The sequence below is a fragment of the Bos grunniens genome, chromosome 23 (assembly GCF_055505025.1).
Source record: "Bos grunniens cultivar Pamir isolate PY7600 chromosome 23, Bosgru_T2T1.0, whole genome shotgun sequence".
Classification (NCBI taxonomy): domain Eukaryota; kingdom Metazoa; phylum Chordata; class Mammalia; order Artiodactyla; family Bovidae; genus Bos; species Bos grunniens.
Window position 1 is genome coordinate 5336501 of NC_141187.1, and position 13772 is coordinate 5350272.

A 13772-nucleotide genomic window follows, 5' to 3' on the forward strand; every position below is an offset into this window, starting at 1 on the left:
CATCCCACCCTCTCCCTCTCCCACAGAGTCCAAAAGGCTGTTCTATACATCAGTGTCTCTTTTGCTGTCTCGTATACAGGGTTATTGTTACCGTCTTTCTAAATTCCATATATATGCGTTAGTATACTGTATTGGTGTTTTTCTTTCTGGCTTACTTCACTCTGTATAATAGGCTCCAGTTTCATCCACCTCATTAGAACTGATTCAAATGTGTTCTTTTTAATGGCTGAGTCATACTCCATTGTGTATATGTACCACAGCTTTCTTATCCATTCGTCTGCTGATGGACATCTAGGTTGCTTCCATGTCCTGGCTATTATAAACAGTGCTGCGAAGAACATTGGGGCACACGTGGCTCTGTTGTTTATTATTATACAGTAATTTGTGTCAGTTGATCCCAAACTCCTAATTTACCCTTCCCTACATGTGTCCCCTTTGGTAATCATAAGAGTCTTTTCTATGTCTGGAATCTGTTTCTGTTTTGTATATAAGTTCATTTGTACTGTGTTTTAGACTCTACATGTGAGTGACATCATAAAATATTTGTCTTTTTCTGTCTTACTTCACGTGTTATGATAATCTCTAGGTCCATTCACGTTGCTGTAAATGACATTATTCTATTCTTTTACGGCTGAGTACTTCCACCTTTTGTATATGTATATACACATCTTCTTTATTTATCTGTTGGGGGACGGTTAGGTTGTCTCCATGTCTTGGTTATCGTGACTACTGCTGCTTTGAACATAGGGGTGCATGAATATTTTTGAATTACAGTTTTGTTTGGATACATGCCCAAGAGTGGGGTTGCTGGATCACGTCAGCTCTATTTTTAGTTTCTAAGGAACTTCCATACTGTTCTCCATAGTGGATGCACCAGCTCACATTCCTACCAGCAGGGTAAGAGAGTTTCCTTTTCTCTACATCCGCTCCAGCTTTCTTATAGACTTTTTAATGATGAGGAGGCTCTCAACTTTTAAACCCTAATGTTCAACTGCTCGAAGGACTCATTCTGAGTCATAATAATGACATTTAGATACCATCAGTCCACTGTGTTGTGACCTTTTGAGAACCATAACTTCTTTGTGTACAGTTGTTTCTGCTTGCCAATATGTCATTTTATTATTATTAATCACACTTGTTTTTTAAGGTTTTTAACTTTCAAATTATCCTAAATTAAGAACTGGTTTTCTTTGCTCAGAGTTATAACAATCAGTTGCCCATGAAGTCAAATAAAAAGAAATCACAATCAATGAAAAAACATGGTAAATATCTTCATTATTCTTGGCTACACTTTTCCCAGATTGGAATTTCACAATATGACAGAACATTAAGCAAAGTGAAAATATGTATGTTGGCTTACATACAGGGACCTGCCCATTTTTGCAAGGTCAGTTGGCTACTGCTCACATTTTAAGGTCAGTTAAAATTAATCTCAAGTTTAACCTAATTTTAGCTGGAGAGACTAAACAAGACAAGCGGATGAGTAAAAGGGGACTGAGATACACAGGTCTGGGGGAACTTAATGAGCAACCTTTGAAGGGCAGAGAATGGCAGGAACTAGTTTTTACTTATCCTGTGTTTTATTCATTCTGCATAACTTGAGTTCATTGTAACTTAATATATAGTATTTTAAAAAATCAAAGTATGTTGTCATTTTGGCTTTTTTAAATGCCCTTCTCCCTTTGAAAGTTAGAAAGTATCTGGGGCCCACATTATTTAGCAAATTAATACAGCAGTTTGAAATTGCACTTCATTAAAATTAAAATCTTCTGCTTTGTGAAGGACACCTTTAAAATAATGAAAAAGTAAGCCACTGATTGGGAGAGAACCTTTGTAAAACGTATCTGATAAAGAGCTGGCATCCAAAATTTACAGAGATCTTTAAATTCCCATCAGTAAGAAAAACAATTTCATTAAAAAAAAATGAGCAGATCTGAACAGACATTTTACCAAAAAAATAAACATTCGAGGCGATGATCAACACCATATGTCATTTAGGGAACTATACATTAAAACAAAAATGAGATGCCACTATATAACTATTAGAAATGGCCAGAATCCAAAAAACTGACACCACCCAATGCTGGTGAGGATGCGAAGCCACAGAAACCAATTCACGGATGGCAGTGATGCAAAATGGGACGGCCTCTTTGGGAGGCAGCTTGGCAGTGACTCACAAAAGTAAATACGCTCTTACCATACGTGTGTGTGTTCAGTCACTCAGTCATGGCCCACCCTTTGTGACCCCATGGACTGTAGCCCACCAGGCTCCTCTGTCCATGGAATTTTCCAGGAATTCTGGAAAATTTCCTACTCCAGGGGACCTTTCTGACCCAGGGATTGAATCCCTATCTCCTGCACTGGAAGGTAGATTCCTTACCACTGTGCCACCCAGGCAGCCCACTCTTGCCATATGATTCAGCAATCATGTTCCTTGGGTATTTAATTAAAAAGGAGTTGAAAATTTATGTCTGCACAAAAACCTGTATGTGGGTTTTTACAGAAGTTTTATTCATAATTACCAGAACTTGGAGGCAACCAAGACATTTTCCATTAGATAACTGTATAAATAAACAGAGGAACATCTAGACAATAGAATATTATGCAGTTATAGAGTGAACTGTCTAGCTGCAAAGACATAGAGGGGTCTTAAATACATGCATGTGTGCATGCTAAGTTGCTTCAGCCATGTCTGACTCTTTGCGACCCTATGGACCATAGCCTGGCAGGCTCCTCTGTCCACAGGATTCTCCAGACAAGAATACTGGAGTGGACAGCTATGCCCTCCACCAGGGAAACTTCCTGCCCAGGGATCGAACCCACGTCTCTTGTGCCTCCTGCTTTGACAAGCGTGTTCTTTACCACTAGCGCCACCTGGGAAGCCCTGAAATGCATACTGCTATGTGAAACAAGCCTGCCTAAAAATACTAAAATGACAACTTTGACATTCTAGAAAAGGAAACGCTATGGAAACAGAAGAAGGATCTGTGGTTTCCAGGGATTCAAGGGCCGGGAGGGAGGAATAGGCAGAGTAGAGAGGATTTTAGAGCAGTGGAACTCATCTTATGATACTGTAATGGTAGATACATGTTATTCATAATGTATTATTAGACCCGTAGAATGTAAAACGCAAATAATGAACCCTAAATGAAATAGATGGGGAAACAGTGGAAACAGTGTCAGACTTTATTTTTTTGGGCTCCAAAATCACTGCAGATGGTGACTGCAGCCATGAAATTAAAAGACCCTTATTCCTTGGAAGGAAAGTTATGACCAACCTAGATACCATATTCAAAAGCAGAGACATTACTTTGCCAACAAAGGTCCGGCTAGTCAAGGCTATGGTTTTTCCTGTGGTCATGTATGGATGTGAGAGTTGGACTGTGAAGAAGGCTGAGTGCCGAAGAATTGATGCTTCTGAACTGTGGTGTTGGAGAAGACTCTTGAGAGTCCCTTGGACTGCAAGGAGATCCAACCAGTCCATTCTGAAGGAGATCAGCCCTGGGATTTCTTTGGAAGGAATGATGCTAAAGCTGAAACTCCAGTACTTTGGCCGCCTCATGTGAAGAGTTGACTCATTGGAAAAGACTCTGATGCTGGGAGGGATTGGGGGCAGGAGGAGAAGGGGACGACAGAGGATGAGATGGCTGGATGGCATCACTGACTCAATGGATGTGAGTCTGAGTGAACTCCGGGAGTTGGTGATGGACAGGGAGGCCTGGCGTGCTGCGATTCATGGGGTTGCAAAGAGTCGGACACGACTGAGCGACTGAACTAAACTGAACTGAATGTAAATTTTGGACTTTAGATAGTAATTATGTGTCAATAATGCATCAATTGTAAGAAATGTACTACATTAATGCAGCATGTTGATAATAGTGGAAACTGTGAGTGAGTGAGTGTGTGCGCATCGTGGTAGGAAGGGGGGAGGTAGATGGAAGCTCTCTGTACTTTCTACTCAATTTTCTGTAAATTTAAAAAGGAAGAGTGTGAAATGACTTCTGAAGATGCACTATGAATTTTTGAATATTATGTATTATTTCCTTTTTCAAACAACTTTGCTGCTGCTGCCACTAAGTCACTTCAGTCGTGTCCGACTCTGTGCGACCCCATAGACGGCAGCCCATCAGGCTCCCCCAAAAACAACTCTACTGAAATATAATTGATATACAAAGAACTGCACGTATTTAATATATACAATTTGGTGAGTGTGCTGTTGTTACTGTTCAGTTGCTAAGTCGTGTCTGACTCTTTGTGACCCCATGAACTGCAGCATGCCAGGCTTCTCTGTTCTGCACTATTTCCTGGAGTTTGCTCAAATTCATGTCTATTGAGTTGGTAATGCTATCTAACCAACTCATACTCCGTCATTCCCTTCTCCTCCTACCCACAGTCTTTGCCAGCATCAGGGTCTTTTCCAATGAGATGGCTCTTTGCATCTGGTGGCCAAAGTATTGAAGCTTTAGAGTCATCATCAGTCCTTCCAATGAATATTCAAGGTTGAATTCCTTTAGGATTGACTGGCTTGATCACCTTGCAGTCCAAGGGATTCTCAAGTGTCTTCTCCAGCACCACAATTTGAAAGCATCAGTTATTTGGCACTCAGCTTTCTTTATGATCCAACTCTCACATCTGCACATGACTACATGAAAGAACATAGCTTTTGCTATATGAACCCATGGTGAGTTTGGACACATGCAAACACTTGCCATGCCATGACCACAGTCAAGATATAGACATCCAACACTTCCCAGTTTCCTTGTATCCCATTTTTCTCCCTTTGTGGTTAGAACACGACATCAGCTCTATTTACACTCTAAATAAAGTTTGAAGTGCACAGTACTACACAATTAGCAATTATAGGCACACTGTTATATAGCAGATCTCCAGAACTAATTCATCTAGTTTAACTGAAATTTTTATATCCATTGAACAAATCCTCATTTAATAAAAAAATATATAAGATGTTTAATATCTTCCTATGAAAATAGGAGAAAATATTTGGAAACCGTATGTCTGATATGCATTTTTTATTCTAGACCTTTTAAAATTCTAGTTCTGTGGAATTGATTGATTGAGTAAAAAATTTGATTGGAAGGGCAAGAAAGTTAAACCTTCACATATTACTATAAACTCACAAAGATAGCAGAGATTTGCTAGTTAATTCAATATTGTAGGATTCAGTATCAAAATATAAATTGAACTGATAACTTTATTTAGCTTACTAAAGTGAAGATAGGAGTTTGGAATGATTACGACTGGTAGAATAACAAAATACTTTGAGGTTCAGTTCCGGTTCAACTAAATTGCCATTTTAAATCAATTTCCTGGTTTAATTTTAATTAAGTTTGACTCACCACATGGAGTTTCCACCATATGCACTTTGCAATGAGCCAGAGTAAATTCCAAAAGGAGCCAGCACATTTCAGCTGTTATAGTTCAAGCTCAATAGAAATATTTTCCCTTTTTATAAAAGTTTCTCATGCCTGAGTGCACTTTGTGTAATTAGCCAACTGTTTGGAAATTATCATCTTTTACTTATTTTAATGAAATTTAAAAATTGAAATCATCTGCTTTCATGTGTCTTCTTAATCTTTTTACATTTTTCTTAACAATTCTTAAATTTTTCTGACAATTTTCCTTTTTAAATCAAGAGCAGGATTTTTATGTTTGTTAATAATTGAGTGAAGCTGCCTAAAAAAAATGAGAATTTTAGAAGTTTTTATCTATAATCTCATGTTTTACTTCATTAATTATCAAAAATGAATAATAAATTTATGAGATATAACACTGGGATTTTCTTCCTTTTAATATAGGGCTTGTGGTTTCTTTATAGTAAATGTATGGTTATTGTGAGTTACACGTATATTGTTCTTTGAAGAGTGTCATATATTTTTTTCTTACTTCAAATTATTTTTAAAAATAATTTTATTTTTTAATTTTTTCTCTAGTTGCAGAGAGCAGGGGGTACTCTGCAGTTGCGGTGTGCGGGCTTCTCACTGCAGTGGTTTCTCTTGTTGCAGAGCGTGAGCTCACGCAGGCTTCAGTGGCTGCAGCCCCCGGGCTCGGGAACCCAGGCTTGATAGTTGTGGGGCCTGGGCTTAGTTGTTCTACAGCATGTGGGATCTTCCAGACCAGGGAGTGAACCTGTGTCTCCTGCATTGGCAGATGAATTCTTTACCACTGGGCCACTAAGGAAGCCCTACATTCTTTTTTTAAATTTATTTTTAGAATTGAAGTATGGTTGATTTACAATGTTATTTTAATTTCTGCAGTGCAGCAAAGTGGCTCAGTTATGCACACACATGCATTCTTTCTTATATTCTTTTCCATTATGTTAGTCGCTCAGTCGTGTCTGACTCTGTGACCCCATGGACTGTAGCCCACCAGGCTCCTCTGTTCATGGAATTTTCCAGGTAAGAATACTGGAATAGGTAGCCATTCCCTTCTCCAGGGGATCTTCTGGACCCAGGGATTGGACCCAGAGATTGAACCCAGGTCTCCTGCATTGGCAGGCAGATTCTTTATCACTGAGCCACCTAGTTCCCTAGATGTTCTATAACATTTTAATTAACATATTTGTCAACCAATTTACTCAAATAAAATAAATTCTAAATGTCATATGTCATGTGTAGTTTAAAATAACTTGAAAATCTAAGAATTTATGCTTAATAACACTTGTGTGGGAAATCACCATACACACAAAAACAATCTGATAAAATCAAGTTGCTTCCACAAGTGCAAATGGATACCTTGGAATCAAAATCATTGATACTTTCTATGTTATTTTGTTTTTAACTTCAACTCGAAAGAGAATTTTTAATGTTTGGAACTAAAACTCAACAAATACACATATATGGAACTGTGCTTCTCTCAGTATATCTTTAAACTTTGAAGAATCTCCACAAATTTGAAAAAGGTCATTTTGTTTTCATTCACACTTTCATGAACTGTGTTTTCATTATAAAAATATCCTGTAAATTTCCATTCGTATAAAACTAAATAGGTGGTAAAGAACCTGCCTGCCAATGAAGAGACATAAGAGACATAGTTTTGATCCCTGGGTCTGGAAGATCCCCTGGAGGAGGGCATTGCAAACTACTTGAGTATTCTTACCTGGAGAATTCCATGGACAGAGGAGCCTGGTGGTCCACAGTCCATAGGATTGCGAAGAGTCAGACATGAGTGAAGCAATTTAGTATGCACACATGTATGCATATATAATTACACTAGCCCAGATGGGGTGGGGTGTTAATATTTATATTTAATTTTAAAGTAAGTTTTAATGTATTTATAGAACGATTGGCAGTTTTCAGGAACAAATACAGCATATGCAAATCATTGTGATACATATACCACGTCAATAAGAATAAGACAACAACCACATAATTATCTCAATAGATGCAGAAAAGGCACTTGATAAAATTCAACATCCAACCGTGAGAAAAGTTCTTACCAAAGTGGGTATCCAAGGAACATATCTCAACATAATAAAGTCTATTTATGACAAACCCGCTGCTGCTGCTAAGTCGCTTCAGTCGTGTCCGACTCTGTGCGACCCCAGAGACGGCAGCCCACCAGGCTCCCCCGGCCCTGGGATTCTCCAGGCAAGAACACTCTAGTGGGTTGCCATTTCCTTCTCCAATGCATGAAAGTGAAAAGTGAAAAGGAAGTCGCTCAGTCGTGTCTAACCCTCAGCGACCCCATGGACTGCAGCCTTCCAGGCTCCTCCATCCATGGGGTTTTCCAGGCAAGAGTACTGGAGTGGGGTGCCATTGCCTTCTCCTATGACAAACCTACGGCCTACTAATACTCAATGGTGAAAGGTTGAAATACTTAAGTTTTGAAAGAAAAGGCTAGACTTCACAATTCACGTGTAAGCCTAGGAGTCAGGACGTCCACTAGGGGGCAGAAGTGCACCAGGAACGCGCACAGGCAGCCCAGCCCTTGGGCTCAGGGTGACGCCATCGTCAAGGGAACAGGCTGAGTCTCCCACGGAGGATGATTCTGGCCGGGGACTGTCTCCAGCTGTGCCCTGTGTGGGCGCCGAGCCCTGGCCTGGGTCACCCGCCTGCTCTCTCTCGTGGCCAAAGGGTACATCACCAGCTGCTGGGAGAGGCAGGCCCCCCGCCTTGGGCTTTCTCAGAGAGAAGCCGAGATGCCTGAGTATTTACATTTTTATACCGCTGGTCCCCTGGCGAGTTCAAGGACGCCAAGTCTCCTTGAGGCTCCCTGTTTTGTTAGTACTAATTTCACAACTGAAGTTTCTCGTTTTACTCAGTCATTTAAAGGAGGGTGAAGAAACAAAGGGCTGACAAGTTGCTTTTGTTTGTCATACTTTGAAATAGCAGGGAAAACCAGAGACATACATAGCTTTTAAGAGAACACAGAGACGGCATTCACCCCATTCCCCTACTGAAAATACTCCTTATGTGTAAGATGATAAACCGTGGTGAAGTCATGGTTTATATTCTTGGCATTAAGAAAGGAATGGCGATTAAAGTCGGCGTTGCTGCCAAGCTATGGACTAACTTGTGGTAACTTGTCTAGAAGCCAGAATAGGTACAAGAAGTGACCATCTCTAAAGCAGGATTCTCTTAGTTTGATGTGCACGGGGATCTCTGGGGATCTTGCTGAAATGTGGATTCAGAATCAGTGGACATGCCTGTGATTAAGCTATGGTTTCGCAATTCCAAACCTGTCCAGCCAAGCTCGGCTTTGGGAGGCTGGGCTGGACTCTTGTGCTTTGCCAACTGGGTCCGAGCTAGGCTTCTCCAGTAGGGGGCGCTAGAGGGAGCCTGCCAAACCAGATGCGGAGCAGGGGCCTGTGTTGTTCGGCTCTTGTGGGCATCGTGGGCATCACCCTGCGATGATTCCTCCGTCTGCAACAGCAGCAGCTCTTTCCTGTTGCACCAACTTCCGGTTTCCAGGTCTGACCACGCTCTCGCCATGAACTTTGTTATGCCCTTCAGGGACCCCGGCGCTAGCTAAGCAGTTCCCCGTCATAAGTCCAACCTCTTTCCTTTATTGTATTCCTACTTTCTGTGGTTGCTGTTTTCCTAATTTGTTGTAGTTCTATTTTTACTCTTTCAGTTATGTAGTTAGTAAACTTATACCTAGTTAACAATGCTTTGTATGAAATGCTCACTGTTCAAATAATGGGTGTGGTTTCTTTCTGGTTCCTGCCTGGACTGTGATACAGGAGGGTCAGAGCAGGGCCTGAGATTTTGCGTTTCTCACAAGCTTCAAGGTGATGCCCAGGTGCTGGGTCCACTGACCACAGTATCAGGAGCAAGCAGCTACTAATCAAAAGTGGTCCTCAAACGTTGGCCGCTCATTTTGAGTCCCGGCCGCACATTTCCGGGAACTTTAGGAAATGGCCGATGACTAGATGCCACCCCAGTGAGTCAGATTTAGTTGGTCTGAGGCGTGGCCTAAGCACTGGGTTTTCAGAAGTCTTCCTAATTGATTCTAATATACAGCCAAAGTTGAGGACCTCTGCTTTAGAGCAGTGGTTCTTTTCTTACAGTTGTTGGTGGTGGTGGGGGGTGGGGGTTGACTTTATTGGGGGTGGGGCTGGGGATGCTCTGAACATCCTCTGATGCACAGACACTCCCCAGGCAAAGGATGATTTCACCCATATATTAATAGCGCCTAGATTGAGAAACCCTGGTTGAGAAGATGTGGCAAGATCAACCCAGTTCATTTTTATCTGTTTTCTATTTACTGATTCAAATTTACCGATGGAGCATCTACTGTGGGATTTCCTAGATGTTGGAGGCTACAAAAAATTTGAGAGCAAGGTATTCTCAGACAACCATAAAAGATAGAAAATAGTCCCATAGCGTGCTTGTTAGGGGAAGTAGCAGGCTTTGTTTTTTTAGGTCCTGGAAGTTAACTGTAGGGGCCTCCCTCATAACTCAGTTGGTAAAAAATCCGCCTGCAATGTGAGAGACCTGGGTTCGATCCCTGGGTTGGGCAGATCCCCTGGAGAAGGGAAAGGCCACCCACTTCAGTATTCTGGCCTGGAAAATTCCATGGACTGTATAGTTCATGGGGTCACAGAGTCAGACACGACTGAGCAACCTTCACTTTCACTTCACTTTCAAGTTAACTGTAGTGCAAGACTTGCTAGTATGTGTACAGTCTTAAGATTCTCCCAGAATCCTGCTTTGTCCCACTGTGTATTGTTGGCAAGCATTCTAGTGTCACTATCAAGAATGACAGTTCAAAAAAAGAAGCAGATTAGCAGATATGGAGAACAAACTAGTGATTACCAGTGGGGGAGGGGGAGGGAAACTATTAGGTATTAAATAAGCTACAGGGATATATTGTGTAACATGGGATAGAATATATATATAAATATAAATATATAAATCTATATATTAAATAAAAATAAAAATAGATAAATAGACAAATATAGACAATATTTTTCAGTAACTATAAATACAGTATAATCAAAAAGTTTTGTGAATAACTATATTGTACACTAGTAACTTGTACAGTATTGTACATTGACTCTACTTCAGTAACAAAGAATGACAGTAGAAAGTGGAGAGAAAGCTGATCAGTTTCTATGAGCCTCCTTTTAGCTGCTAGTGTAGTATTCAGTTAATATCCTTGAGAATTGATGGGCTGGTTAACTTCAGGGAGAATGAATGAAGACATCCTAATAATGAACGATTTCCACTGGCTGCACCTCTACTATTAATATGTGCCAGGTGCTTTGTTAGGCACTCCAGATATCATGGTTAATCCTTTGAGGGAAGTTTTGTTAACTCGATTGTCAAGTTAGCGGGATTAAGGCTTGGAGACCATCAATAGCATGCCAATGTTCCCTAGCTTATGAGGATTGGAGTTTGTGTCACTTCAGAAAATGATAACCATCCATATATTCCATTAAGAATACTAAGGATTTCCATCCAAGCAATGGTGGCGTGTCAATTGCGGTGACACCGGTACTGGGATGTCAACATTGGAGCTTTAACAGGATTGCTCGCCAACACCCATAATGCCCTGCATCCCTGTACTTCATCACTACCCACAATGCCCTGCATCCCCGTACTGCATCATTACCCATAATGCCCTGCATCATTAGCCCCGGGGTTGTGAGCATGGGTTTTTATTTCCTCCAAGATGTGGGGGCTTCCCTACTCCCCCCACCCTTGGCTTACATTGTACACTGGGCTCCCCTCAGAGATGGGGCGTCTGTGACCATGGTGAGCAGCTGCTGCTTCAGCGGTTCTCTTGGCTCTTTCTCTGCCTCTTGTTCTCTCCTGGCCCCTGGGCAAGCCTGGTATGCAGACAGGTAATGTGTCTTCAAAGGCAGGAAAATGCCAAGTCATTTGAAAGTTCATCCATCTCTAGAGCATAACTGCAGCAACCATTTTGGTGATTCCATCAAAATTGTAACAGATTTTCTTCTTTCCTGTTATTTAAACTCTACTAGATCTGTCCTTACTTACACCCCAGGGCAGTGTTCTCTACCCCAGAAGTCTTGTGAAAACCCTAGTGGGCCAAGCAGTCAAATGGGCAGCATTTCCTTTTTTTTTTTTAATGACATTCGCTGGAATAGAACTTTTGCTCCATGAATTCCTTTCCATATAGGGCCTATCTTAGTTTCCTATCACTATCGGAACAAATTGCCAAACTCTTCAAGGCTTAAAACAACACAGATTTATGACCTTGTAGTTCTGTAGGTTAGAACTCTCACTGGGCTAAAATCACGGTGTCTGCTGGCTTGCTCCTGCTGGAAGCTCCAGGGAGGGTCCACATCCTTGCCTTTTTCCGCTCAGAAGGATGCCCACTCTCCTTGGTTTGTGGCCCTCCTGACCCACCTTCAGAGCAGCGGAGGTGGATGGAGTTCTTTGCAGAGTACATCACTCTGACCTTCTCATCTTGTCAGCCTCCTTTTTCTACTTTTAAAGGCCCCTGTGATCACAATGGGCTCATGTGGCCCATGGATAACACAGGATGGGCACAAAGTCAGTTGATTAGAGTCTCATTTCCCCTTTGATCTTTAACTAACATATTCAAGGTCCAGAATATTAAGATGTAGACATTTTTTTGGAGGGGAATTATTCTACCCTTCTACTGTGTGGACCACCACAAACTCTGGAGAATTCTTCAAGAGATAGGAATACCAGACCACCTGACCTGCCTCTTGAGAAATCTGTATGCAGGTCAGGAAGCAACAGAACTGAACATGGAACTACAGACTGGTTCCAAATTGGGAAAGGAATACATCAAGGCTGTATATTGTCACCCTGCTTATTTAACTTATATGCAGAGTATATCATGAAAAATGCTAGGTGGCCTGGATAAAGCACAAGTTGGAATCAAGATTGCTGGGAGAAATATCAATAACCTCAAATATGCAGATGATGCCATCCTTATAGCAGAAAGCAAAGAAGAACTAAAGAGCCTCTTGATGAAAGTAAAAGAGGAGAGTGAAAACGTTGGCTTAAAGCTCAACATTCAGAAAACTAAGATCATGGCATCCAGTCCCATCACTTCATGGTGGGGAAACAGTGGAAGCAATGGCAGACTTTATTTTTTGGGGCTCCAGAATCACTTCAGATGCTGACTGCAGCCATGAAATTAAAAGACGCTTGGTCCTTGGAAGAAAAGCTATGACCAAGCTAGACAGCATATTAAAAAGCATAGATATTACTTTGCCAACAAAGGTCTATCTAGTCAAAGCTATGGTTTTTCCAGTAGTCATGTATGGATGTGAGAGTTGGACCATAAAGACAGGTGATCACTGAAGAATTGATGCTTTTAATACTTTTTCCACCTGATGCGAAGAACTGACTCATTGGAAAAGATCCTGATGCTGGGAAAGATTGAAGGCGGGAGGAGAAGGGGACAACAGAGCATGAGATGGTTGGATGGCATCACTGACTAGATGGACATGAGTTTGAGTAAGCTCCAGGAGTTGGTGATGGACAGGGAAGCCTAATTTGCTGCAGTCCATGGGGTCGCAAAGAGTTGGACATGACTGAGCGACTGAATTGAACTGAAGTTATTTGAATATCAAGGTAGAAAACTGTGTAATCATTTTGAGTTAATTTGTATGGACTAAGCCGGGCACTGAGTTCTTAAATACAAGAAGATATACCATGGTACCAGCCTCATGGAACCTAGAAACTTGTTCGGCGGGTAAGATGTGAGTGTGTGTACTTGTACCTGTGTGCATGTGTGTGCACGGGTACACAGGCAGGTATGGGTGTGTGTCAGTGTGTGTGTGCATATGAGTGTGTACCTTTGAGAGTATGTGTAAGCATGTGTGTTTGCACTTGTGCAGCTATTGATGTGTGCCCATGTCAGAGTACATAGATGCATGCATGTAACCGAAAGTCAGTGGTAGCAGGGTACTCAGGCATGTAGATGCACTTTGAGTCAAACTGACTTCTCAGCTCCTCTTTCACGAATGTCCTCTTCTCTAACTTGCTTTGAACACGCCCTGTTTAAACTTTGTGGATTTAAATCATATGACAGCCTATTTAGGAGCCGCAACACTGGCAGGATTTCTGATGGGCCAGTTAATTAAGACTTCTCAAGAACACTGTAAGTCCTTTGCTCTTTTTGACTCTTCTGTTTCCTGAAGCAGATTGGGCTAGTGAAATCCACAGTTAATAAACTGTCACTATAAAAGCCTTGTGTGCACGTGTGCTCAGTCGCTTAGTTGTGTCCGACTCTTTGCAACCCCATGGACTGTAGCCCACCAGGCTCCCTTTTCCATGGGATTTCCCAGGCAAAAATACTGTACT